Source organism: Bombina bombina, chromosome 9 (genome assembly GCF_027579735.1).
Source record: "Bombina bombina isolate aBomBom1 chromosome 9, aBomBom1.pri, whole genome shotgun sequence".
Taxonomy (NCBI): Eukaryota; Metazoa; Chordata; class Amphibia; order Anura; family Bombinatoridae; genus Bombina; species Bombina bombina.
In genome coordinates, this window is record NC_069507.1 from 279000685 (window position 1) to 279025121 (window position 24437).

Sequence of the window (24437 nt, forward strand, 5' to 3'; positions counted from 1 at the left end):
ACCAGAAGACTGCCTGTGGCGGGAAACGGTTTTGACTTGTGCGCTACAGGAGTTAAAATGACACCACAGACTACAGCGATGTAAAGTGTAGCCCCATACATAAAAGGCCCTAAACTACTTGCGCTCCCCAAAGCACATCTAGATGCAGTAGCATCCGATGATCCTATGTTAAAAACTGAGCCGCAACCGCTGAGAGAAAAAGTATCAGCGCACAATAAAAAACTTACACTGGAAGTCCAAAATAAAATGTGGCCTAGAAGTGTTTCCCCTCTTGCCCGCCCCCACTGGAGGCTACCCAGCAATAATGAAAGTCCCCTATCCACAGTCATTAATAAAATCCCACAAATAGGCCAGAAGTCTTCATTTGCCGTCCATGTAGCTGACTCAGAATCCCTAGTAGAATCCTCATCCTGACAGGGACCTGTGACACAAGGAAAATTAGTGTAACTAACACCGTTTGCCAAAAGGGAGGACAGAATAAATATACTGGAAGGAGGCATGGGAAACCTCCCTGCAACATCCAAGGATAACATTCACCAAAACTCTAAGCGAATTACATGGCTAATAACAGCCCCCCGCTCTCTCATGAGGAAAACAAATCCATTTAGAACATTAAATCCAAAACGTTCAGCAGAGCACCTCTCTCTGCCTTCCTCCCTGTAGACGAGGCAAAGAATTACTGGGAGGATAGGGGGAAGTGGGAGGAATATTTCATTGTTCTGTTTGGGGTGTCTTTGCCTCCTCCTGGTGGCCAGGTGAAGTATTTCCAATAGGTTATGAATGTTTTGTGGACCCTCACTGCCTTTAGAAGGAAGAATGTTTCTTATCCCACCCTATCCTTTTATATTACTCATGGTCTCTCCATTGGGTATTGGTTCCCAGGAGTCATGGATCATGGACTCTTACTACCTTTATAAAAGAAAACAATTTATGCTAACTGATAAATTAATTTCTTTCATGGTGGTAAGAGTCCACGAGACCCCACCCTGTTTATTTGGTGGTGTTTCTTTATGTTATGGCACATCTTTTTCCCAGCTCCTATATTTTTTTTGCTCTTTATTTCTTTTCCTACATTTTTTGCTTGGCTATTCATCAGACAGACTACCATAGAGGTAGGAAAGGTTATATAGAGCTATTGAGGTTTCAGAATCTTTGCCTCCACCTAGTGGGAGGGAAGGTAATTCCCAGGAGTAATGGATTGTGGACTCTTACCACCTTGAAAGAAATGAATTTATCCGGTAAGCATAAATGTTTTCTGGTGGTGACAGTGACATTGTAGTAGAGCTGGTACATACTACCATATGGTCTAGACTGCTGTCTCACATACCCCTTCTGCTAGGTTAGTCTCTTTATGGTTTTCTCTCTTGTATTAGAACAACAGAGCTATTTAAGCATATCACCCTCACGTCTCTTCATGTTCCTAATCAGTCTTTTCTTTTTTTTACAGACCTCATACACCTATTGCCTGCTAGTTACCTACTTCACCAGCCTGTGCCAGTTATACGCTGACTACTTGCCTTAACCTGGTTGCAGAGATGTGTCACCCGGGGAAATGACCCAGAGAACGTGTGTTATATATTACAGCATTCCTCAGGAACCAGTGCCAGATTTTCAGCATTACTGTAGGTGAGAGCACAATTACTGAACAGCTTTTATATCACTCTAGTTCAGATACCTGAAAGTCTGGCCTGTTAGTGCTTCCTGAGGAACAGAATTGAACCACAGACTAACAGATGGGACGGGGGTTAATAAAGAGTAAAACCAATGTGAACTTCAGTGTCTGTTATTTCTGCCTTAAGTCTCAGTTCCTCAGAACAATTAACCTGCAGAGTGAAGCTGTATGCAGAGTGGGAATCCCTACTTGCCCACCCTAGCTGTGCCCTTTATTTTTGTGTACCTGAGTAAGATTCACTTAAAGGGACAGTAAAGTCCAAATTAAAAACGTTCATGCTTCAGCAAGTTCATGTAATTTTAAAAAACTTTCCAATTTACTTTTATCATCACATTTGATTTTTTCTATTGGTATTCTTAGTTGAAAGCAAAACCTAGGTAGGGTCATATGCTTATTTCTAAGTGCTTGAAGGCCTTCTCTTATGTCAATGTATTTGACAGTTTTTCACAGCTAGACAGCGCTAGTTTATGTGTCCTATATAGATAATGTGCTCACCCCAGTGGAGTTTTTTAAGAGTCAGTACTAATTGCCTGAAATACAAGTCTGTCAAAAGATGTGAGATAAGGGGACTGTCAGAAGAGGCTTAAATACAAGGTAATCATAGAGGTAAAAAGTATATTAATATAACAGTGTTGGTTATACAAAACTGGGGGAATGGTAAAGAAATTTATCAGGTAAACATACATTTTGTTCTTTCCTGGCATGGAGAGTCCACGATTCCATTCCAATTACTAGTGGGAATCCAACTCCTGGCCAGCAGGAGGAAGCAAAAAACACCCCAGCAGAGCTGTTAAGTGTCACTCCCATTACCCATAATCCCCAGTCATTCGGATTAAGGAAAATAGAAATAGAAGATGACACAAAGGTATAGAGGTGCCTGAGGTTTAAACACAAAAAACTGCCATCTTAAAACAAATTGAGGGTGAGGCATGGACTCTCCATGCTAGGAAAGAAAGACATTTATCAGGTAAGCATCAAATTTGTTTTCTTTCCAATGGCATGGAGAGTCCACAATTCCATTCCAATTACTAGTGGGAACCAATAGCCAAGCTAGACACAGAATGGAAGGGAGGGAGAACAAGACAGGCGGATCTAAACAGAAGGTACCACCGCTTGAAGAACTTTTCTCCCAAAGGAAGCCTCAGCCGAGGCAAAAGTATCAAATTTGTAGAATTTTGAAAAAGTATGCAATGAAGACCAAGTGGCCGCCTTGCAGATTTGTTCCACAGAAGCTTCATTTTTGAAAGCCCAGGAAGAAGATACAGACCTGGTGGAATGAGCCATAATTCTCTCAGGAGGCTGCTGACCAGCTGTCTCATGAGCCAACCTGATAACACTTCTCAACCAGAGAGAAAGGGTAGTAGACGTGGCCTTCTGACCCTTTTGCTTACCAGAGAAAACAACGAACAGGGCAGATGATTGCCTAAAATCTTTAGTTGCTTGAAGGTAAAATTTTAGCGCACGCACAACATCCAGGTTAATTAAAAACACCGGTGGTCTCTATTCTGGAGAAGCAGAGAGAGTGTTAGCTCTTGTGACAAGTGACGATAAATTCTTCATACCGGCCCATCTCTAAATGGGAACCATTCCGGTTAACAAGCCAAATCACAACTTGAGAACCAGGGGGCACGCCACCCAATCAGAGACTAAGAATACAGAGGCGCGCCAGCTCTGGGTTTTTAAAAAAAGAACGCTTTACTGCAAGAACTTTATATTGACTCTTGAGAAAGTCAAGCCGGTGCCTGACGAAACGCGTAGAGGCTGCCAGATTCTTGCACACCATAAGCCCGACGACACCGGACATACTGCAGTGGACTCTTTCTTTCTTACACGACGTCCTGAGGCTTTCCGGAAGCCGGATGAAGGAGCGTGGAAGTTTGCTACCATCTTGACACAACAGATGCCGGTGACTGAAACGGAGGAGTGGTGATTGTGCTTTTTTTATATTTTAAACATTGTACGTGTATTCACTTCAACGTTTTATATTGGACTATTAAAGCTGTATTACTCTTAGAGTGGGGTGCGCTCTCTGTCTTTTTCTTTTCTACAGTGCCTTTGAGAATCAGGAGCACAGCCCTGATCGTTACATGAGAGCAGCACCCTCAGATCCCAACATTATTTGGGAAGTATAGCATTTAGCAATGTTTTATACACACTCTGGCACTTTGGGGTGATAAATAGCACAAGCGGTTGTATCTAGTATCATTGGTGTATATGTGGTATAAACGCCAAATATACCATGTACATTCACGTTTGATCCACTGAGTATGTACATATGATCTATTGAGTTGTTTATAATTTTTGAAGATACTTGGCTATATGAATTGATTCACTTATACAGAACTACTTTTTATTTTCATTTACTGTATTTCTGTTATGTCACTCATACACACGGTAAGAAGCGCAGCTTGAGTAATTGTTTTTGTTTGTGAAATGATTATCATTTTGAAGTAAAAGAATAATGCTGGTCAAATCATGATCTTCTACCTGCAAGGCTAAACTATACAACCAAAAAGTTGAAGCAGCAGCCACATCAGCCATTGGAATAGCAGGTCTAAGAATATAGCCAGAATGTAAATATGCTCTTCTAAGTTAAGATTCAGTCTTCCTATCTAAAGGATCCTTAAAAGAAGTACTATCTTCCATAGGAATAGTAGTACGTTTGGCAAGAGTGGAAATAGCCCCATCAACCTTAGGAACTTTTCCCCAAAACTCTAAATTAGCCACAGGTAAAGGATACGACTTCCTAAACCTAGAAGAAGGATTGAAAGAAGAACCAGGCTTAGACCATTCCTTAGTAATCATATCAGAAACAGCATCTGAAACAGGAAAAACCCCAGAAGCAACCTTAGGAGGTTTAAAAACAGTATTTAAACGTTTACTGGCTTTATTATCAAGAGGACTAGACTCTTCAATACCCAAAGTAACCAGAACTTCCTTCAATAAAAAACGAATATAATTGATAAAAGACCTTTTATGTTTATTTGAAGGCCGAATAGCAAACATAGCCTTATCTATAGCTGCAGCAATATAATTCTTACATCTGCAGGAATATCAAGTACTTTAGACGTTGAACAACAGACGGTGTATTAGTACTAATAGAAACATTATCGTCATGCAAAAGCTTATGACAGATGCCACATAATTGGGCTGAAGAAAAAAACATCAGTTAATTTACAACAGACACACTTAGCTTTGGTAGAACTGTGTTCAGGCAGCATGGTTTCTACAGCAACATCAGAGGCAGGATCAGACTGAGACATCTTGAAAAATGTAAAAAGAAAAAAACATTTAAACAAAATATCCAATTTCCTCATATAGCAGTTTCAGGAATAGGAAAAAAAATGCTTAAAGGGACACTGAACCCAATTTTTTTTCTTTTGTGATTCAGATAGAGTATGCAATTTTAAGCAACTTACTAATTTACTCCTATAATCTATTTTTCTACGTTCTCCTGCTATCTTTATTTGAAAAAGACATCTAAGTTTTTTGGTTCAGCACTCTGGATAGCACTTTTTTATTGGTTGATGAATTTATCCACCAATCAGCAAGGACAGCCCAAGTTGTTTACCAAAAATGGGCCGGCATCTAAACTTACATTCTTGCATTTCAAATAAAGATACCAAGAGAATGAAGAAAATTTGATAATATGAGTAAATTAGAACATGAAATTTTAACAAACTTTCTATCTGAATCACGAAGGAAATTTTTTTGGGTTCAGTGTCCCTTTAAACTAAAGAAAGATGCAAAAAAATAAGCATAATGGCTCTTAACATGGAGAGAACCAGAAGCATAAAAAGGAAATTTATGCTTACAGGATAAATGTATTTCTTTTACGATACGACGAGTCCACGGATTTCATCCTTACTTATGGGATATCGCCTCCTGGTCACAGCAGGAGGAGGCAAAGAGCACCACAGCAGAGCTGTATATATAGCTCCTCCCTTCCCTCCCACTCCAGTCATTCGACCGAAGTTAGGAAGAGAAAGGAAAAGCCAAGGTGCAGAGGTGACTGAAGTTTAACAAAAATAAAAACCTGTCTTAGAAAACGACAGGGTGGGCGGTGGACTCGTCGTATCGTAAAAGAAATACATTTATCAGGTAAGCATAAATTTCCTTTTCTTTTACAAGATACGAGTCCACGGATTTCATCCTTACTTATGGGATACAATACCAAAGCTATAGGACACGGATGAAAGGGAGGGACAAGACAGGAACCTAAACGGAAGGCACCACTGCTTGAAGAACCGTTCTCCCAAAAACAGTCTCGGCCGAGGCAAAAGTATCAAATCAAAAATTTAGAAAAAGTATGAAGAGACGACCATGTTGCAGCCTTGCAAATCTGTTCAACAGAAGCATCATTTTTAAATGCCCATGAGGAAGCCACAGCCTTAGTGGAATGAGCTGTTATTAGTTCAGGAGGCTGCTGTCCAGCAGTCTCGTATGCAAAACGGATGATACTCTTCAGCCAAAAAGAAAGAGGTAGCCGTAGCTTTCTGACCCCTACGTTTCCCAGCAAAAACAAATAATGAAGATGATTGACGAAATTCCTTAGTCGCCTGCAAGTAAAACTTCAGGGCACGGACTACGTCCAAATTATGTAACAAACACTCCTTCTTTGAGGAGGATTAGGACACAATGAAGGAACAACAATTTCCTGATTAATATTTTTGTTGGAAACAACCTTAGGAAGAAAACAAGGTTTGGTACGCAACACTACCCTTGTCGGAATGAAAAATAAGATAAGGAGAATCACATTGTAATGCTGAAAGCTCAGAAACTCTGCGAGCAGAAGAAATAGCAACCAAAAATAAAACTTTCCAAGATAACAACTTAATATCTATGGAATGCATAGGTTCAAACGGAACCCCTTGAAGAACATTAAGAACTAAATTCAAACTCCAAGGAGGAGCAATTGGTCTAAACACAGGCCTGATTCTAGTCAGAGCCTGACAAAAAGATTGAACATCCGGAATATCTGCCAGACGTTTGTGTAACAAAATAGACAAAAGCAGAAATTTGTCCCTTTAAGGAAATTGCCGACATCCCTTTCTCCAATCCTTCTTGGAGAAAGGATAAAATCCTAGGAATCCTAATCTTACTCCATGAGTAGCCCTTGGATTCGCACCAATAAAGATATTTACGCCATATCTTATGGTAAATTTTTCTAGTAACAGGCTTACGTGCCTGAATCAAAGTATCAATGACCGAATCCGAGAACCCTCACTTAGATAAAAATCAAGCGTTCAATCTCCAAGCAGTCAGCTGTAGAGACATTAGATTCGGATGATGGAAGGGTCCCTGAATGAGAAGGTCCTGCCTCAATGGAAGCTTCCACAGTGGCAGAGATGACATGTCCACCAGATCGGCATACCAAGTCCTGCGAGGCCAAGCCGGAGCGATGAGAATCATTGAAGCCCTCTCCTGTTTGTTTCAAGCAATCATCCGGGGAAGGAGAGCAAATGGAGGGAACACATAAGCTAGGTTGAACGACCAAGGCACTGCCAAGGCATCTATCAGTTCGGCCTGAGGATCCCTGGACCTGGATCCATATCTCGGAAGCTTGGCATTCTGACGAGATGCCATAAGATCCAGTTCCGGCCTGCCCCATCTGAGAATCAGGTCGGCAAAGACCTCCGGGTGGAGTTCCCATTCCCCGGATGAAACGTCTGTCTGCTCAAAAAATCCGCCTCCCAGTTGTCCACTCCTGGGATGTAGATTGCTGACAGATAACAAGAGTGAGCTTCCGCCCACCGAATTATCTTGGATACTTCTGTCATCGCTAAGGAACTCCTTGTCCCTCCCTGATGATTGATGTAAGCCACAGTCGTGATGTTGTCCGACTGGAATCTGATGAATTTGTCCGACGTCAACTGAGGCCAAGCCTGAAGCGCATTGAATATGGCTCTCAACTCCAGAATATTGATGGGAAGTAGAGACTCCGACCGAGTCCACACACCCTGAGCCTTCAGGGAGTTCCAAACTGCACCCCATCCTATCAGGCTGGCGTCCGTTGTCACCCATGAAGGTCTGCGGAAACATGTCCCTTGGGACAGATGATCCAACAACAACCACCAAAGAAGAGAGTCCCTTGTCTCCTGATCCAGATCTATTGGAGGAGATAAATTTGCATAATTTCCATTCCATTGTCTGAGCATGCTCAGTTGTAGAGTTCTGAGATGAAAACGAGCAAACGGAATGATGTCCATTGCAGCCACCATCAATCCAATCGCCTCCATGAACTGAGCCACTGACGGCCTAGGATTGGACTGAAGGGATCGGCATGTATTCAGAATCTTTAACTTTCTGACTTCCGTCAGAAAAATTTTCATAGATAGAGTCTATTAGAGTTCCCAGGAAAGGAACCCTCGTCTGTGGAATTAGTGAACTCTTTTCTAGATTCACCTTCTCCACCCGTGAGTCCTTAGAAAGGACAGAACAATGTCTGTATGAGACTTCGTCAGCTGATAAGACGACGCCTGGATCAGAATATCGTCCAGATAAGGCGCCACTGCAATGCCCCGCGGCCTGAGAACCGCCAGCAGAGACCCCAGAAACTTTGTGAAAATTCTGGGTGCTGTGGCCAGACCGAAAGGAAGGGCCACAAACTGAAAAGGTTTGTCCAGAAAGGCAAACCTCAGGAACTTGTGATGATCTCTGTGGATAGGAATATGAAGATATGCATCTTTTAAATCCACGGTAGTCATATTGACCCTCCTGGATCAATGGAAGAATTTCCCGAATAGTATCCATCTTGAAGGATGGAACTCTAAGAAACTTGTTTAGACTTTTGAGATCTAAAATGGGTCGAAACGTTCCCTCTTTTTTGGGAACTACAAAGAGATTTGAGTAAAACCCCTGTTCCTGTATTGGAACGTGACAAATTACTCCCTTGGAGGAGAGGTCTCTTACACAACTTAAGAACGCCTCTCTTTTTATCTGGTCTACAGACAATCGTGAAAGAAGAAACCTTCCTCTGGGGAAGGAATTTTTTTAACTCCAACTGATACCCTTGAGACACAATTTCTAGTGTCCAGGGATCTTGAACGTCTCTTATCCAAGCCTGGACAAAGAGAGAAAGTCTGCCCCTACTAGATCTGGTCCCGGATCGGGGGCTGCCCCTTCATGCTGTCTTGGTAGCAGCGACGGGCTTTTTGGGTTGTTTACCCTTGTTCCAAGACTGGTTGGGTCTCCATGTGGGCTTGGCTTGTGAATAATTCCCTTCCTGTTTAGTGGAAGAGGAAGAGGGGATTCCCTTGAAATTTCGAAAGGAAATCTACGCTGTCGTCCCCTTTGTTTAGATGTCTTATCTTGAGGGAGAAGGTGACCCTTACCTCCTGTAATGTCAGAAATTATTTCTTTCAAGTCAGGTCCGACTAGGGTCTTTCCCTTGAAAGGAATAGCTAAAAGCTTGGATTTAGAGGACACGTCCGCAGACCAAGATTTTAACCATAAGGCTCTTTGTGCTAAGATGGAGAACCCTGAACTCTTAGCCGCCAATTTTGTGATCTGAAAGGAAGCGTCCGTAATAAAAGAATTAGCCAGCTTAAGGGCCTTAATTCTATCTAGTATTTCTTCCAAAGTAGTCTCAGTTCTAAGAGACTCTTCTAGGGCGTCAAACCAGAAAGCAGCCGCAGTTGTGACTGTTACAATGTAGGCTGCCGGTTGCAATAAAAACCCTTGATGAACATAGAGTTTCTTGAGAAGACCCTCCAACTTCTTATCCATGGGGTCTTTGAAAGCACAACTGTACTCTATAAGAATAGTCGTACGTTTAGCCAGAGTAGAAATAGCTCCCTCCACCTTAGGGATCGTCTGCCATGAGTCCCGAACGGAGTCAGCTATAGGGTACATTTTCTTAAACATAGGGGAAGGGGAGAACGGGATACCCGGTCTTCCCCATTCCCTAGCAATAATTTCCGAAATTCTCTTAGGAACTGGAAAAACATCAGAATAAGAAGGAACCTCCAAGTATCTGTCCATCTTACACAATTTCTTTGGAGGGACCACAATAGAGTCACAGTCGTCCGGAGTCATCAAAACCTCCCGTAGTAACAGGTGGAGGTGTTCAAGCTTAAATCTGAAAGACATTATGTCCGAATCTGTCTGGGGCAATGCACTTCCCGAGTCAGACAGTTCCCCTTCAGACAGAGCCTCACTATCCCCCACTTCAGAGCCTTGGGAGGGTACATCGGAGATCGCCATCAAAGCATCAGAAGTCGCAGGGACCACCTGGGCCTCTTTCCTACTACGTTTGCCCTGTAACACTGGTAACTTAGATAAAACTTCTGAAAGAGTGGATGACATAACTGCAGCCATATCCTGCAGAGTGAAAGAAGCAGACGCCGTTGAAGAACATGGCTTCGTTTGTGCGGGCGTTAAAGGCTGTGACGCTTGGGGAGAAAGTTGCGGCATACCTTGAATCTCATCAGTCTGAGAACAGCCATTAGATATATCTTTATTAAAGAAAATCTGCTCCTTATACTGTAAAGCCCTCTCAATACATGGGGGGCAAAACGTAACAGGGGGTTCCACAATGGCATCTAAACACATAGGACATTTACTGTGTTCAATGTCATCCATAGTAACAGAAGCAAAGGCAAGCGTGGTCAAGTCACTGATAAACAACAGAACGAATCAGTTCAAATAAAAACAGTGTACTGTGTCTTTAATTAATAAACTCTTTTGAATTAAAGCCCAAAGTGTTTAAAATAAGTAGAGAGTCAGGTGCGGTTTAATTTATACCCCACACTCCTCACGTGGGCCCTGTTATAAAAACACACTGGTCCCAGAGAAAAGTTCTCTCAAGAGAAAGACCGCACGTTGGCGGTTGAAACGCATTGAGGCCTACTTTGTACTCCCTGAGGATCCGTAGTGCTCCATAGTGACGTCATCGGCATCGGAGTTTTCAACACAACTATTGCAACCAGAGCCATGGGTACGGATGCCTGCAAGGGATTGAATCATTGTGTCCCGTGACGATCATCTTGAGGGACTCCTACAGTTTTGTTTAAAGGACTTATATCCACCTTACCTGTTTATGGACGATTCATCCTGGCCATTGATAAGTTTGTAACAAACGGCTTATTAAATATTTCACACTGTAAGTGCAACTTTATAGCGTGGTGAGTTTGTTTTATTAATCTACACCTGAGTCTGTTTGCGCTTGTGTTTTTTCTACAGATTCACCAATATGGGAGGCGTAGTGAGACTAAAACCTCACAAGTTCCAGTAGCATAATTGGTTTTAATCCAGAGGCTGCCTGGTAGTAAAATAGCACACTTTGGCACCATTTAAAAATAAAAAACTCTTGATTGAAGAATCTAAACTAACACCTCACTTTACCTATTCCTATCACTAACACAGGCAAAGAGAATGACTGGGGTGGGAGGGAAGGGAGGAGCTATATATACAGCTCTGCTGTGGTGCTCTTTGCCTCCTCCTGCTGACCAGGAGGCGATATCCCATAATTAAGGATGAAATCTGTGGACTCATCGTATCTTGTAAAAGAAAGGAAGTGGGTTTATATACAAAAAGTTTTTTGGGCACCAAAATGGTGCAAGACGCAAAAGGAAATTAAAAATATTTTGCAGCCAAAGCTAACATCAAGAAATGACGCAACTCACTTCATAACAAGTGCGAATCAACAAATACGCAGGAAATGACAAAACTTACGGTCACCTTCGAAGCAATTTTCCGCGCCAAAAATGACGCCATAAAAAACAGCATTTTGCGTCCCCGCGAGACTAGTTGCCTGCGAAAATTTGGAAAACAAAGCCAAATTGAAAGAATCTGAAACCCCAGGTAAGAAAAATAAAAAATAATCTTCCCAAACATAAATTCCATACTGAAACTGATAGTCTGCAGAAAAGGGAAATATACATAGACCTGACTCATGGAAAATATAAGCAAATGCATATTTTAAAACTTTATAACATAAAGCGCCAAACATAGCTGAAAGTGTCTTAAAATAATGATACATACTTACTGGAAGACACCCATCCACATATAGCAGACAGCCAAACCAGTACTGAAAAACATCAGCAGAGGTAATGGTATAGGAGTATAACGTCAATCTGAAAAGGGAGGCAAGGAATGAATCCCTGCGACCTATTACAGAACCTTTGAAAGGATTTCCCATGGGTGAAACCACTAAATCAACAGGCAATACTCCCTTCACATCCCTCTGACAAACACTGTACTCAGAGGAATTGGGCTTCAAAATGCATAGAAGCGCCTATCACAGAAGAAAATCAAGCACATCTTACTTCACCACCTCCACAGGGAGGTAAAGTTTGTAAAAACTGAAGTATGTGTGTGGTGGGAGGTGTATTTATAGGCTTTGAGGTTTGGGAAACTTTGCCCCCTCCTGGTAGGAATGTATATCCCAAAAAGTCACTAGCTCATGGACTCTTGCCACTTACATGAAAGAAATACATGTTCCCTTAGCTATTGATAACACTGTTACTTGTCTAGCTTATAGACCTATAAATACGTGTCCCCTTAGCTAGTGATAACACCGTTACTCGTCTAGCTTATAGACCTATAAATACGTGTTCCCTTAGCTAGTGATAACACTGTTACGTGTCTAGCTTATAGACCTATAAATACATGTTCCCTTAGCTAGTGATAACACTGTTAGTTGTCTAGCTTATAGACCTATAAATACGTGTTCCCTTAGCTAGTGATAACACTGTTACTTGTCTAGCTTATAGACCTATAAATACGTGTTCCCTTAGCTAGTGATAGCACTGTTACTTGTCTAGCTTATAGACCTATAAATATGTGTTCCCTTAGCTAGTGATAACACTGTTAGTTGTCTAGCTTATAGACCTATAAATACGTGTTCCCTTAGCTAGTGATAACACTGTTACTTGTCTTTCGTTTGTAGTAAACCAATATGGAAGCTTTTGTGCACTTATTTACTTATGCCACTACTCATGCCTGATTGGTTATTTCACGCATCCTACAGGGTGTTATTGGAAATAACAAATTGAGGGTCACCATTTGAGACCCAAGAGTGGTCTCTTTCTATTTGAGTTATCCCCAAATGTTCCCATTATTATCAGATGCCTTTTTTGGGCGGTCCAAGAGAGGCCACTATTAGCTACTACACTTAAAGGGACATTATACACTCATTTTTTTCTTTGCATAAATGTTTTGTAGATGATCTATTTATAAAGCCCATGAAGTTTTATTTTAAAAAAATGTATAGTTTTGCTTATTTTTAAATAACATTGCTCTGATTTTCAGAGTCCTAACCAAGCCCCAAAGTTTTATGTGAATACTGTCAGCTACCTTCTCCTGCCTGCTTCTGTTTGTGTAAAGGGTCTTTTCATATGCAAAAGAAGGGGGAGGGGGGGAGTGTCTTATTTGCCACTTGCAGTGGGCTTTCCAACAGAGCTAAACTGGGAGCTTCTAAGTAAGTTTTTAAACAGTTTTATACTGGATTTTTATATCAGTATCTGTGCATCTTATTCTTTATAGTAGTGTCTATTAAATGCAGTTATATGAAAATGAGTGTATACTGTCCCTTTAACTATATTGTACATAGAAAATGTGAGGTTTGTGAACAATATATGTGATTAGGGTACATTAGTCTTGTATATCATCTTCAATGTCACAGTTTATGCATGACAATTCTGTAACTAATTATGTTTTCAACCTCAATAAAAATGTAATAAAAAAAAAGGTTAAAACCAATATAAAGTGCAGTGATCAATACAAAGGAGGAAGAGGACGTACTAGTATGTCTGTGATATGCTGAGAATAAACATAAATGATGTCTTAGACCCAGTTTTACAACCATCAGACACAATAGAAATGTATTACTACTGTCAGACGCACTAAGCTCCTATCATACGGGCACAGTCCCTAGACAATGTGTAAATACCATAACTTCAATACAAAAAGCTAAAATATTCACTTGATACGTTTGTTACTGGTTCCTATCAGTTAAATAATCACTTTCCTTAGCAAATCACAAATAGTAACTGTAACAGTCTTCAGCTACAGTTCCTTTAATACCATGTGAAGCAATAGCCATGGAGCGGAGTGCACAGCATTATCTGAACAAGACGCTGTACAGGACGTGAGGGTAAATTTAAGCATAGCAAGGCAGTGGGTATGCTCCGTTGCATATAGAATGCTGCTAACTTGTTTTGTGGGGACATTAAGGGAGGGGAGACTATTTGATCAGTTTTGCACACTTTGGCCTAGTTCCCTGTGCGGCTGTAAACTGGTGGTAACAACTAGCATCTCCATTAAAGTCTACAGAGATGTTTTCTGTTACCTCCAGTTCACAACTAAGTCTTTTTAGGCACAAAGATATTGCTGTGGTGTCCGATGGAAGATGATGGAGGCAGCTGATCACACAAGGCACATGCTCATGTGTGATGTCAGGGGTACAAGAGCAGAAGCTTGGGGGAAAAAAATCACAAACAGGCGGAGAGATACGTATGTGATTAAAGGGACAGTCTACTCCAGAATTTCTATTGTTAAAAAAAAAAAAAAAAAAGATAGAAAATCCCTTTATTACCCAATTCCCCAGTTTTGCATAACCAACATGGTTATATTAATATACTTGTTACCTCTGTGATTACCTTGTATCTAAACCTCTGCAGGCTACCTCATCTCAGATCTTTTTGCAGACTTGCATTTTAGCCAATCAGTGCTGACTCCTAAATAACTCCACGGGAGTGAGCACAATATTATCTACATGAACAAGCACTGTCTAGCCATGAAAACTGTCAAAATGCACTGTAATAAGAGGCGGCCTTCAAGGGCTAAGAAATTAGCATAGGAGCCTACCAAGATTTATCATTCAACAAAGTATACCAAAAGAACAAAGCAAATTTGATTATAAATGTAAAGTGGAAAGTTGTTTAAAATTGCCCTATATGAATGAAGTTTAATTTTGACTAGATTGTCCCTTTGAGAACAAGGAGAAAGAAGCATTAGAAAGGCAAGTAGAGACAGATACGGGATACTGCATTATCCACTGCTGTAAGGCTGCATCCCGTCCCCTATGGGTAGCGCAACCGAATAATTCTATAATTTGTCAAATAAGCAGCAAAGCTCATAAGCTCCAGGAAGTCCAAGCCTGATCAGTATGACGGTAATGAGTAACTCCGCAGGTTCATACTCGCCAACATTCACTTTATAATGAGTCTGCTTGAGACAAAGCCCATGGCAACTGGCATCTCATGGGAATCATCAGCTTACATCTGTGGCTGCTAATAACCCGTCCCTATACTGTATAGTTACTATATAGGTAATGAGTAACTCCGCTAACATTCACTTTATAATGAGTCTGCTTGAGACAAAGCCCATGGCAACCGGTATCGCATGGGAATCATCAGCTTACATCTGTGGCTGCTAATAACCTGTCCCTATACTGTATAGTTACTATATAGGTAATGAGTAACTCCGCTAACATTCACTTTATAATGAGTCTGCTTGAGACAAAGCCCATGGCAACTGGCATCTCATGGGAATCATCAGCTTACATCTGTGGCTGCTAATAACCTGTCCCTAAACTGTATAGTTAATATATAGGTAATGAGTAACTCCGCAGGTTCACACTCGCTAACAGTCACTTTATAATGAGTCTGCTTGAGACAAAGCCCATGGCAACTGGTATCTCATGGGAATCATCAGCTTACATCTGTGGCTGCTAATAACCTGTCCCTATACTGTATAGTTAATATATAGGTAATGAGTAACTCCGCAGGTTCACACTCGCTAACAGTCACTTTATAATGAGTCTGCTTGAGACAAAGCCCATGGCAACTGGCATCTCATGGGAATCATCAGCTTACATCTGTGGCTGCTAATAACCTGTCCCTATACTGTATAGTTAATATATAGGTAAAGAGTAACTCCGCAGGTTCACACTCGCTAACAGTCATTTTATGAGTCTGCTTGAGACAAAGCCCATGGCAACTGGCATCTCATGGGAATCATCAGCTTACATCTGTGGCTGCTAATAACCTGTCCCTATACTGTATAGTTAATATATAGGTAATGAGTAACTCCGCAGGTTCACACTCGCTAACAGTCATTTTATAATGAGTCTGCTTGAGACAAAGCCCATGGCAACTGGCATCTCATGGGAATCATCAGCTTACATCTGTGGCTGCTAATAACCTGTCCCTATACTGTATAGTTAATATATAGGTAATGAGTAACTCCGCAGGTTCATACTCGCTAACAGTCACTTTATAATGAGTCTGCTTGAGACAAAGCCCATGGCAACCGGTATCTCATGGGAATCATCAGCTTACATCTGTGGCTGCTAATAACCTGTCCCTATACTGTATAGTTAATATACAGGTAATGAGTAACTCCGCTAACAGTCACTTTATAATGATTCTGCTTGAGACAAAGCCCATGGCAACCGGTATCTCATGGGCATCAGCTTACATCTGTGGCTGCTAATAACCTGTCCCTATACTGTATAGTTAATATATAGGTAATGAGTAACTCCGCAGGTTCATACTCACTAACAGTCACTTTATAATGAGTCTGCTTGAGACAAAGCCCATGGCAACCGGTATCTCATGGGCATCATCAGCTTACATCTGTGGCTGCTAATAACCTGTCCCTATACTGTATAGTTAATATATAGGTAATGAGTAACTCCGCAGGTTCACACTCGCTAACAGTCATTTTATAATGAGTCTGCTTGAGACAAAGCCCATGGCAACCGGTATCTCATGGGCATCATCAGCTTACATCTGTGGCTGCTAATAACCTGTCCCTATACTGTATAGTTAATATATAGGTAATGAGTAACTCCGCAGGTTCATACTCACTAACAGTCACTTTATAATGAGTCTGCTTGAGACAAAGCCCATGGCAACCGGTATCGCATGGGAATCATCAGCTTACATCTGTGGCTGCTAATAACCTGTCCCTATACTGTATAGTTAATATATAGGTAATGAGTAACTCCGCAGGTTCATACTCGCTAACAGTCACTTTATAATGAGTCTGCTTGAGACAAAGCCCATGGCAACTGGCATCTCATGGGAATCATCAGCTTACATCTGTGGCTGCTAATAACCTGTCCCTATACTGTATAGTTAATATATAGGTAATGAGTAACTCCGCAGGTTCACACTCGCTAACAGTCACTTTATAATGAGTCTGCTTAAGACAAAGCCCATGGCAACCGGTATCTCATGGGAATCAGCTTACATCTGTGGCTGCTAATAACCTGTCCCTATACTGTATAGTTAATATATAGGTAATGAGTAACTCCGCAGGTTCACACTCGCTAACAGTCATTTTATGAGTCTGCTTGAGACAAAGCCCATGGCAACTGGCATCTCATGGGAATCATCAGCTTACATCTGTGGCTGCTAATAACCTGTCCCTATACTGTATAGTTAATATATAGGTAATGAGTAACTCCGCAGGTTCATACTCGCTAACAGTCATTTTATAATGAGTCTGCTTGAGACAAAGCCCATGGCAACCGGTATCTCATGGGAATCATCAGCTTACATCTGTGGCTGCTAATAACCTGTCCCTATACTGTATAGTTACTATATAGGTAAAGAGTAACTCCGCAGGTTCATACTCGCTAACAGTCATTTTATAATGAGTCTGCTTAAGACAAAGCCCATGGCAACCGGTATCTCATGGGAATCATCAGCTTACATCTGTGGCTGCTAATAACCTGTCCCTATACTGTATAGTTCTTTAGGTCACTCACTTTGTTACATAATAGATCTCAGTCTCATCTCACACAAGACAACTTGGCACCGGCCTGGCTTTCAGACAAACATTTGGTGTTTATTTCTGAAATTGACAGCCATTGGCATCACATATGTCATTAAAAACTATGACAAATATTCCAGCCCCTTCAATTGTTGTGTTTGCCAGTTACCCACAGTCATTAACAGGCCATCTTCACAAACGCTGTGTTGAAAAACATAATTTATGCTTACCTGATAAATTCCTTTCTTCTGTAGTGTGATCAGTCCACGGGTCATCATTACTTCTGGGATATTAACTGCTCCCCTACAGGAAGTGCAAGAGGATTCACCCAGCAGAGCTGCATATAGCTCCTCCCCTCTACGTCACTCCCAGTCATTCGACCAAGGACCAACGAGAAAGGAAAAGCCAAGGGTGAAGTGGTGACTGGAGTATAAATTAAAAAATATTTACCTGCCTTAAAAACAGGGCGGGCCGTGGACTGATCACACTACAGAAGAAAGGAATTTATCAGGTAAGCATAAATTATGTTTTCTTCTGTTAAGTGTGATCAGTCCACGGGTCATCATTACTTCTGGGATACCAATACCAAAGCAAAAGTACACGGATGACGGGAGGGATAGGCAGACTCTTTATACAGAAGGAACCACTGCCTGAAGAACCTTTCTCCCAAAAATAGCCTCCGATGAAGCAAAGGTGTCAAATTTGTAAAATTTGGAAAAAGTATGAAGCGAAGACCAAGTTGCAGCCTTGCAAATCTGTTCAACAGAGGCCTCATTCTTGAAGGCCCAAGTGGAAGCCACAGCTCTAGTAGAATGAGCTGTAATTCTTTCAGGGGGCTGCTGTCCAGCAGTCTCATAAGCTAAACGAATTATGCTACGAAGCCAAAAAGAAAGAGAGGTAGCGGAAGCTTTTTGACCTCTCCTCTGCCCAGAGTAAATGACAAACAGAGAAGACGTTTGTCGGAATTCCTTAGTTGCCTGCAAGTAAAATTTTAGAGCCCGGACTACATCCAGGTTGTGCAGTAGACGTTCCTTCTTTGAAGAAGGATTTGGGCATAAAGAAGGAACAACAATCTCTTGATTGATATTCCTGTTAGTAACTACCTTAGGTAAGAACCCAGGTTTAGTATGCAGGACTACCTTATCCGAATGAAAAATCAAATAAGGAGAATCACAATGTAAGGCTGATAATTCAGAGACTCTTCGAGCCGAGGAAATAGCCATTAAAAATAGAACTTTCCAAGATAACAACTTTATATCAATGGAATGAAGGGGTTCAAACGGAACGCCCTGTAAAACATTAAGAACAAGGTTTAAACTCCATGGTGGAGCAACAGTTTTAAACACAGGCTTAATCCTGGCCAAAGCCTGACAAAAAGCCTGGACGTCAGGAACTTCTGACAGACGTTTGTGTAACAGAATGGACAGAGCTGAGATCTGTCCCTTTAATGAACTAGCAGATAAACCCTTTTCTAAACCTTCTTGTAGAAAAGACAATATCCTAGGAATCCTAACCTTACTCCAAGAGTAACCTTTGGATTCACACCAATGTAGGTATTTACGCCATATCTTATGGTAAATCTTTCTGGTAACAGGTTTCCTAGTCTGTATTAAGGTACTAATAACTGACTCAGAAAACCCACGTCTTGATAAAATTAAGCGTTCAATTTCCAAGCAGTCAGCTTCAGAGAAGTTAGATTTTGATGTTTGAAGGGACCCTGTATCAGAAGGTCCTGTTTCAGAGGTAGAGACCAAGGCGGACAGGATGACATGTCCACCAGGTCTGCATACCAAGTCCTGCGTGGCCACGCAGGTGCTATTAGAATCACTGATGCTCTCTCTTGTTTGATTCTGGCTATCAATCGAGGAAGCAACGGGAAGGGTGGAAACACGTAAGCCATCCTGAAGTCCCAAGGTGCTGTCAGAGCATCTATCAGGACTGCTCCTGGATCCCTGGATCTGGACCCGTAACGAGGAAGCTTGGCGTTCTGTCGAGACGCCATGAGATCTATCTCTGGTTTGCCCCAACGTCGAAGTATTTGGGCAAAGACCTCCGGATGAAGTTCCCACTCCCCCGGATGAAAAGTCTGACGACTTAAGAAATCCGCCTCCCAGTTCTCCACTCCCGGGATGTGGATTGCTGACAGGTGGCAAGAGTGAGACTCTGCCCAGCGAATTATCTTTGATACTTCCATCATAGCTAGGGAGCTTCTTGTCCCTCCCTGATGGTTGATGTAAGCTACAGTCATGATGTTGTCCGACTGAAACCTGATGAACCCCCGAGTTGTCAACTGGGGCCAAGCCAGGAGGGCATTGAGAACTGCTCTCAATTCCAGAATGTTTATTGGCAGGAGACTCTCCTCCTGACTCCATAGTCCCTGAGCCTTCAGGGAATTCCAGACGGCACCCCAACCTAGAAGGCTGGCGTCTGTTGTTACAATTGTCCAGTCTGGTCTGCTGAATGGCATCCCCCTGGACAGGTGTGGCCGAGAAAGCCACCATAGAAGAGAATTTCTGGTCTCTTGATCCAGATTCAGAGAAGGGGATAAGTCTGAGTAATCCCCATTCCACTGACCTAGCATGCACAGTTGCAGTGGTCTGAGGTGTAAGCGTGCAAAGGGTACTATGTCCATTGCCGCTACCATTAAGCCGATTACCTCCATACATTGAGCCACTGACGGGTGTTGAATGGAATGAAGAGTGCGGCAAGCACTTTGAAGTCTTGATAGCCTGTCCTCTGTCAGGTAAATCTTCATTTCTACAGAATCTATAAAAGAGTCCCCAGGAAGGGAACTCTTGTGAGTGGAACGAGTGAACTTTTCTTTTCGTTCACCTTCCATCCATGTGACCTTAGAAATGCCAGCACTAACTCTGTATGAGATTTGGCAGTTTGAAAGCTTGAAGCTTGTATCAGAATGTCGTCTAGGTATGGAGCTACCGAGATTCCCCGCGGTCTTAGTACCGCCAGAAGAGCACCCAGAACCTTTGTGAAGATTCTTGGCGCTGTAGCCAATCCGAATGGAAGAGCCACAAACTGGTAATGCCTGTCTAGGAAGGCAAACCTTAGGTACCGGTAATGATCTTTGTGAATCGGTATTTGCAGGTAAGCATCTTTTAAATCTACAGTGGTCATGTACTGACCCTCTTGGATCATAGGTAAAATTGTCCGAATAGTCTCCATCTTGAACGATGGAACTCTTAGGAATTTGTTTAGGATCTTTAAGTCCAGGATTGGTCTGAAAGTTCCCTCTTTTTTGGGAACCACAAACAGATTTGAGTAAAACCCCTGTCCCTGTTCCGATCGTGGAACTGGATGGATTACTCCCATTAACAAGAGCTCTTGTACGCAGCGTAGAAAAGCCTCTTTCTTTGTCTGGATTGTTGACAATCTTGACAGATGAAATCTCTCTCTTGGAGGAGAGTATTTGAAGTCCAGAAGGTATCCCTGAGATATTATCTCTAGCGCCCAGGGATCCTGAACATCTCTTGCCCAAGCCTGGGCGAAGAGAGAAAGTCTGCCCCCCACTAGATCCGATCCCGGATCGGGGGCCCTCAATTCATGCTGTTTTGGGGGCAGCAGCAGGTTTCCTAGTCTGCTTGCCCTTGTTCCAGGACTGGTTAGGTTTCCAGCCTTGTCTGTAGCGAGCAACAGCTCCTTCCTGTTTTGGTGCAGAGGAAGTTGATGCTGCTCCTGCTTTGAAATTACGAAAGGAACGAAAACTAGACTGTCTAGTCTTGGCTTTGGCTTTGTCCTGAGGCAGGGCATGGCCTTTACCTCCTGTAATGTCAGCGATAATCTCTTTCAACCCGGGCCCGAATAAGGTCTGCCCTTTGAAAGGTATATTAAGCAATTTAGACTTAGAAGTAACATCAGCTGACCAGGATTTTAGCCACAGCGCCCTGCGTGCCTGAATGGCGAATCCTGAAATCTTCGCCGTAAGTTTAGTAAGATGTACTACGGCCTCCGAAATGAATGAATTAGCTAGTTTAAGGACTCTAAGCCTGTCCGTAATGTCGTCCAGAGTAGCTGAACCAATGTTCTCTTCCAGAGACTCAATCCAGAATGCCGCTGCAGCCGTGATCGGCGCAATGCATGCAAGGGGTTGCAATATAAAACCTTGTTGAACAAACATTTTCTTAAGGTAACCCTCTAACTTTTTATCCATTGGATCTGAAAAAGCACAGCTATCCTCCACCGGGATAGTGGTACGCTTAGCTAAAGTAGAAACTGCTCCCTCCACCTTAGGGACCGTTTGCCATAAGTCCCTTGTGGTGGCGTCTATTGGAAACATTTTTCTAAATATCGGAGGGGGTGAGAACGGCACACCGGGTCTATCCCACTCCTTAGTAACAATTTCAGTAAGTCTCTTAGGTATAGGAAAAACCTCAGTACTCGTCGGTACCGCAAAATATTTATCCAACCTACACATTTTCTCTGGTATTGCAACTGTGTTACAATCATTCAGAGCCGCTAACACCTCCCCTAGTAATACACGGAGGTTTTCCAGTTTAAATTTAAAATTTGAAATATCTGAATCCAGTCTGTTTGGATCAGAACCGTCACCCACAGAATGAAGTTCTCCGTCCTCATGTTCTGCCACCTGTGACGCAGTGTCTGACATGGCCCTAATATTATCAGCGCACTCTGTTCTCACCCCAGAGTGATCACGCTTACCTTTTAGTTCTGGTAATTTAGCCAAAACTTCAGTCATAACAGTAGCCATATCCTGTAATGTGATTTGTAATGGCCGCCCAGCTGTACTCGGCGCTACAATATCACGCACCTCCCTCTGAGCGGGAGATGTAGGTACTGACACGTGAGGCGAGTTAGTCGGCATAACTCTCCCCTCGTTGTTTGGTGAAATTTGTTCAATTTGTACAGATTGATTTTTATTTAAAGTAGCATCAATACAGTTAGTACATAAATTTCTATTGGGCTCCACTTTGGCATTGCAACAAATGACACAGGTATCATCTTCTGAATCAGACATGTTTAACACACTAGCAAATAAACTTGCAACTTGGAAATACAATTCAAATAGAATAATATTAAAACGTACTGTGCCTTTAAGAAGCACAGAAGATCTATGACAGTTAAAAATTAATAAATTGAAACAGTTATAGCCTCAATCCTTGTAAACAACACAACTTTAGCAAAGGTTTAATCCCATTAGCAAAGATAACAATTTCTGAAAGCAGGAAACAAATTACAGAATAAAAGTTTTTATTTCAGTCAAACTATAATTCTCACAGCTCTGCTGAGAGAAATTACCTCCCTCAAAATAAGTTTTGAAGACCCCTGAGCTCTGTAGAGATGAACCAGATCATGCAGGGAATACAATGAGTTGCTGACTGAAATATTTGATGCATAGTAAAAGCGCCCCTCCCCCACACACACAGCAGTGAGGGAGAACAGAAACTGACAGAAAAAACAGATTTAAGCAACTGCCAAGTGGAAAAATGGTGCCCAAACATTTATTCACTCAGTACCTCAGCAAATGAAAACGATTTTACATTCCAGCAAAAACCTTAAACATAATCTCTAGTTATTAAACAGCTTTATGTCTTTCTTACAGTGTAATTCTAGTGAAGTACCATTCTCCCAGAATACTGAAGTGTAAAGTATACATACATGACATTATATCGGTATGGCAGGATTTTCTCATCAATTCCATTGTCAGAAAATAAAAACTGCTACATACCTCTATGCAGATTCATCTGCCCGCTGTCCCCTGATCTGAAGTTTACCTCACTCCTCAGATGGCCGAGAACAGCAATATGATCTTATCTACTCCGGCTAAAATCATAGCAAAACTCTGGTAGATTCTTCCTCAAACTCTGCCAGAGAGGTAATAACACACTCCGGTGCTATTTTAAAATAACAAACTTTTGATTGAAGATATAAAACTAAGTATAATCACCATAGTCCTCTCACACGACCTATCTAGTTGCTGGGTGCAAGAGAATGACTGGGAGTGACGTAGAGGGGAGGAGCTATATGCAGCTCTGCTGGGTGAATCCTCTTGCACTTCCTGTAGGGGAGCAGTTAATATCCCAGAAGTAATGATGACCCGTGGACTGATCACACTTAACAGAAGAAATTAGGCACCAACCAGCAATTTTTGATGAAACTGTTGAACAATTTTATCTTTACGTACATGACTGTCATGATTGGCTGCCCGGTTGCATAACATTACAGAAGTACATGACTCATGATTGGCTGACCGGTTGCATAACATTACAGAAGTACATGACTCATGATTGGCTGACCGGTTGTATAACATTACAGAAGCACATGACTCATGATTGGCTGACCGGTTGTATAACATTACAGAAGCACATGACTGGTTGTATAACATTACAGAAGCACATGACTGGTTGTATAACATTACAGAAGCACATGATTGGCTGACCGGTTGCATAACATTACAGAAGTACATGACTCATGATTGGCTGACCGGTTGCATAACATTACAGAAGCACATGACTGGCTGACCGGTTGCATAACATTACAGAAGCACGACTGGCTGACCGGTTGTATAACATTACAGAAGTACATGACTGGCTGACCGGTTGTATAACATTACAGAAGCACATGACTGGCTGACCGGTTGCATAACATTACAGAAGTACATGACTGGCTGACCAGTTGCATAACATTACAGAAGCACATGACTGGCTGACCGGTTGCATAACATTACAGAAGCACATGACTGGCTGACCGGTTGCATAACATTACAGAAGCACGACTGGCTGACCGGTTGTATAACATTACAGAAGTACATGACTGGCTGACCGGTTGTATAACATTACAGAAGCACATGACTGGCTGACCGGTTGTATAACATTACAGAAGTACATGACTGGCTGACCAGTTGCATAACATTACAGAAGCACATGAATGGCTGACCGGTTGCATAACATTACAGAAGTACATGACTGGCTGACCAGTTGCATAACATTACAGAAGCACGACTGGCTGACCGGCTGCATAACATTACAGAAGCACATGACTGGCTGACCAGTTGCATAACATTACA

The 24437-nt window shown here is 41.9% G+C and overlaps 1 protein-coding gene across 1 annotated transcript in view; it reads left to right on the forward strand.

Moving 5' to 3' along the window:
• Positions 1–1765, forward strand: part of LOC128640333 (tyrosine-protein phosphatase non-receptor type 6) — a 411611-nt gene extending 409846 nt beyond the window's left edge. The window contains exon 7 of the mRNA XM_053692825.1: positions 1448–1765. The gene's annotated coding sequence lies outside the window, so the exon portion shown is untranslated. The remainder of the gene's footprint in view (positions 1–1447) is intronic.
• The last annotated feature ends 22672 nt before the right edge of the window (positions 1766–24437 follow it).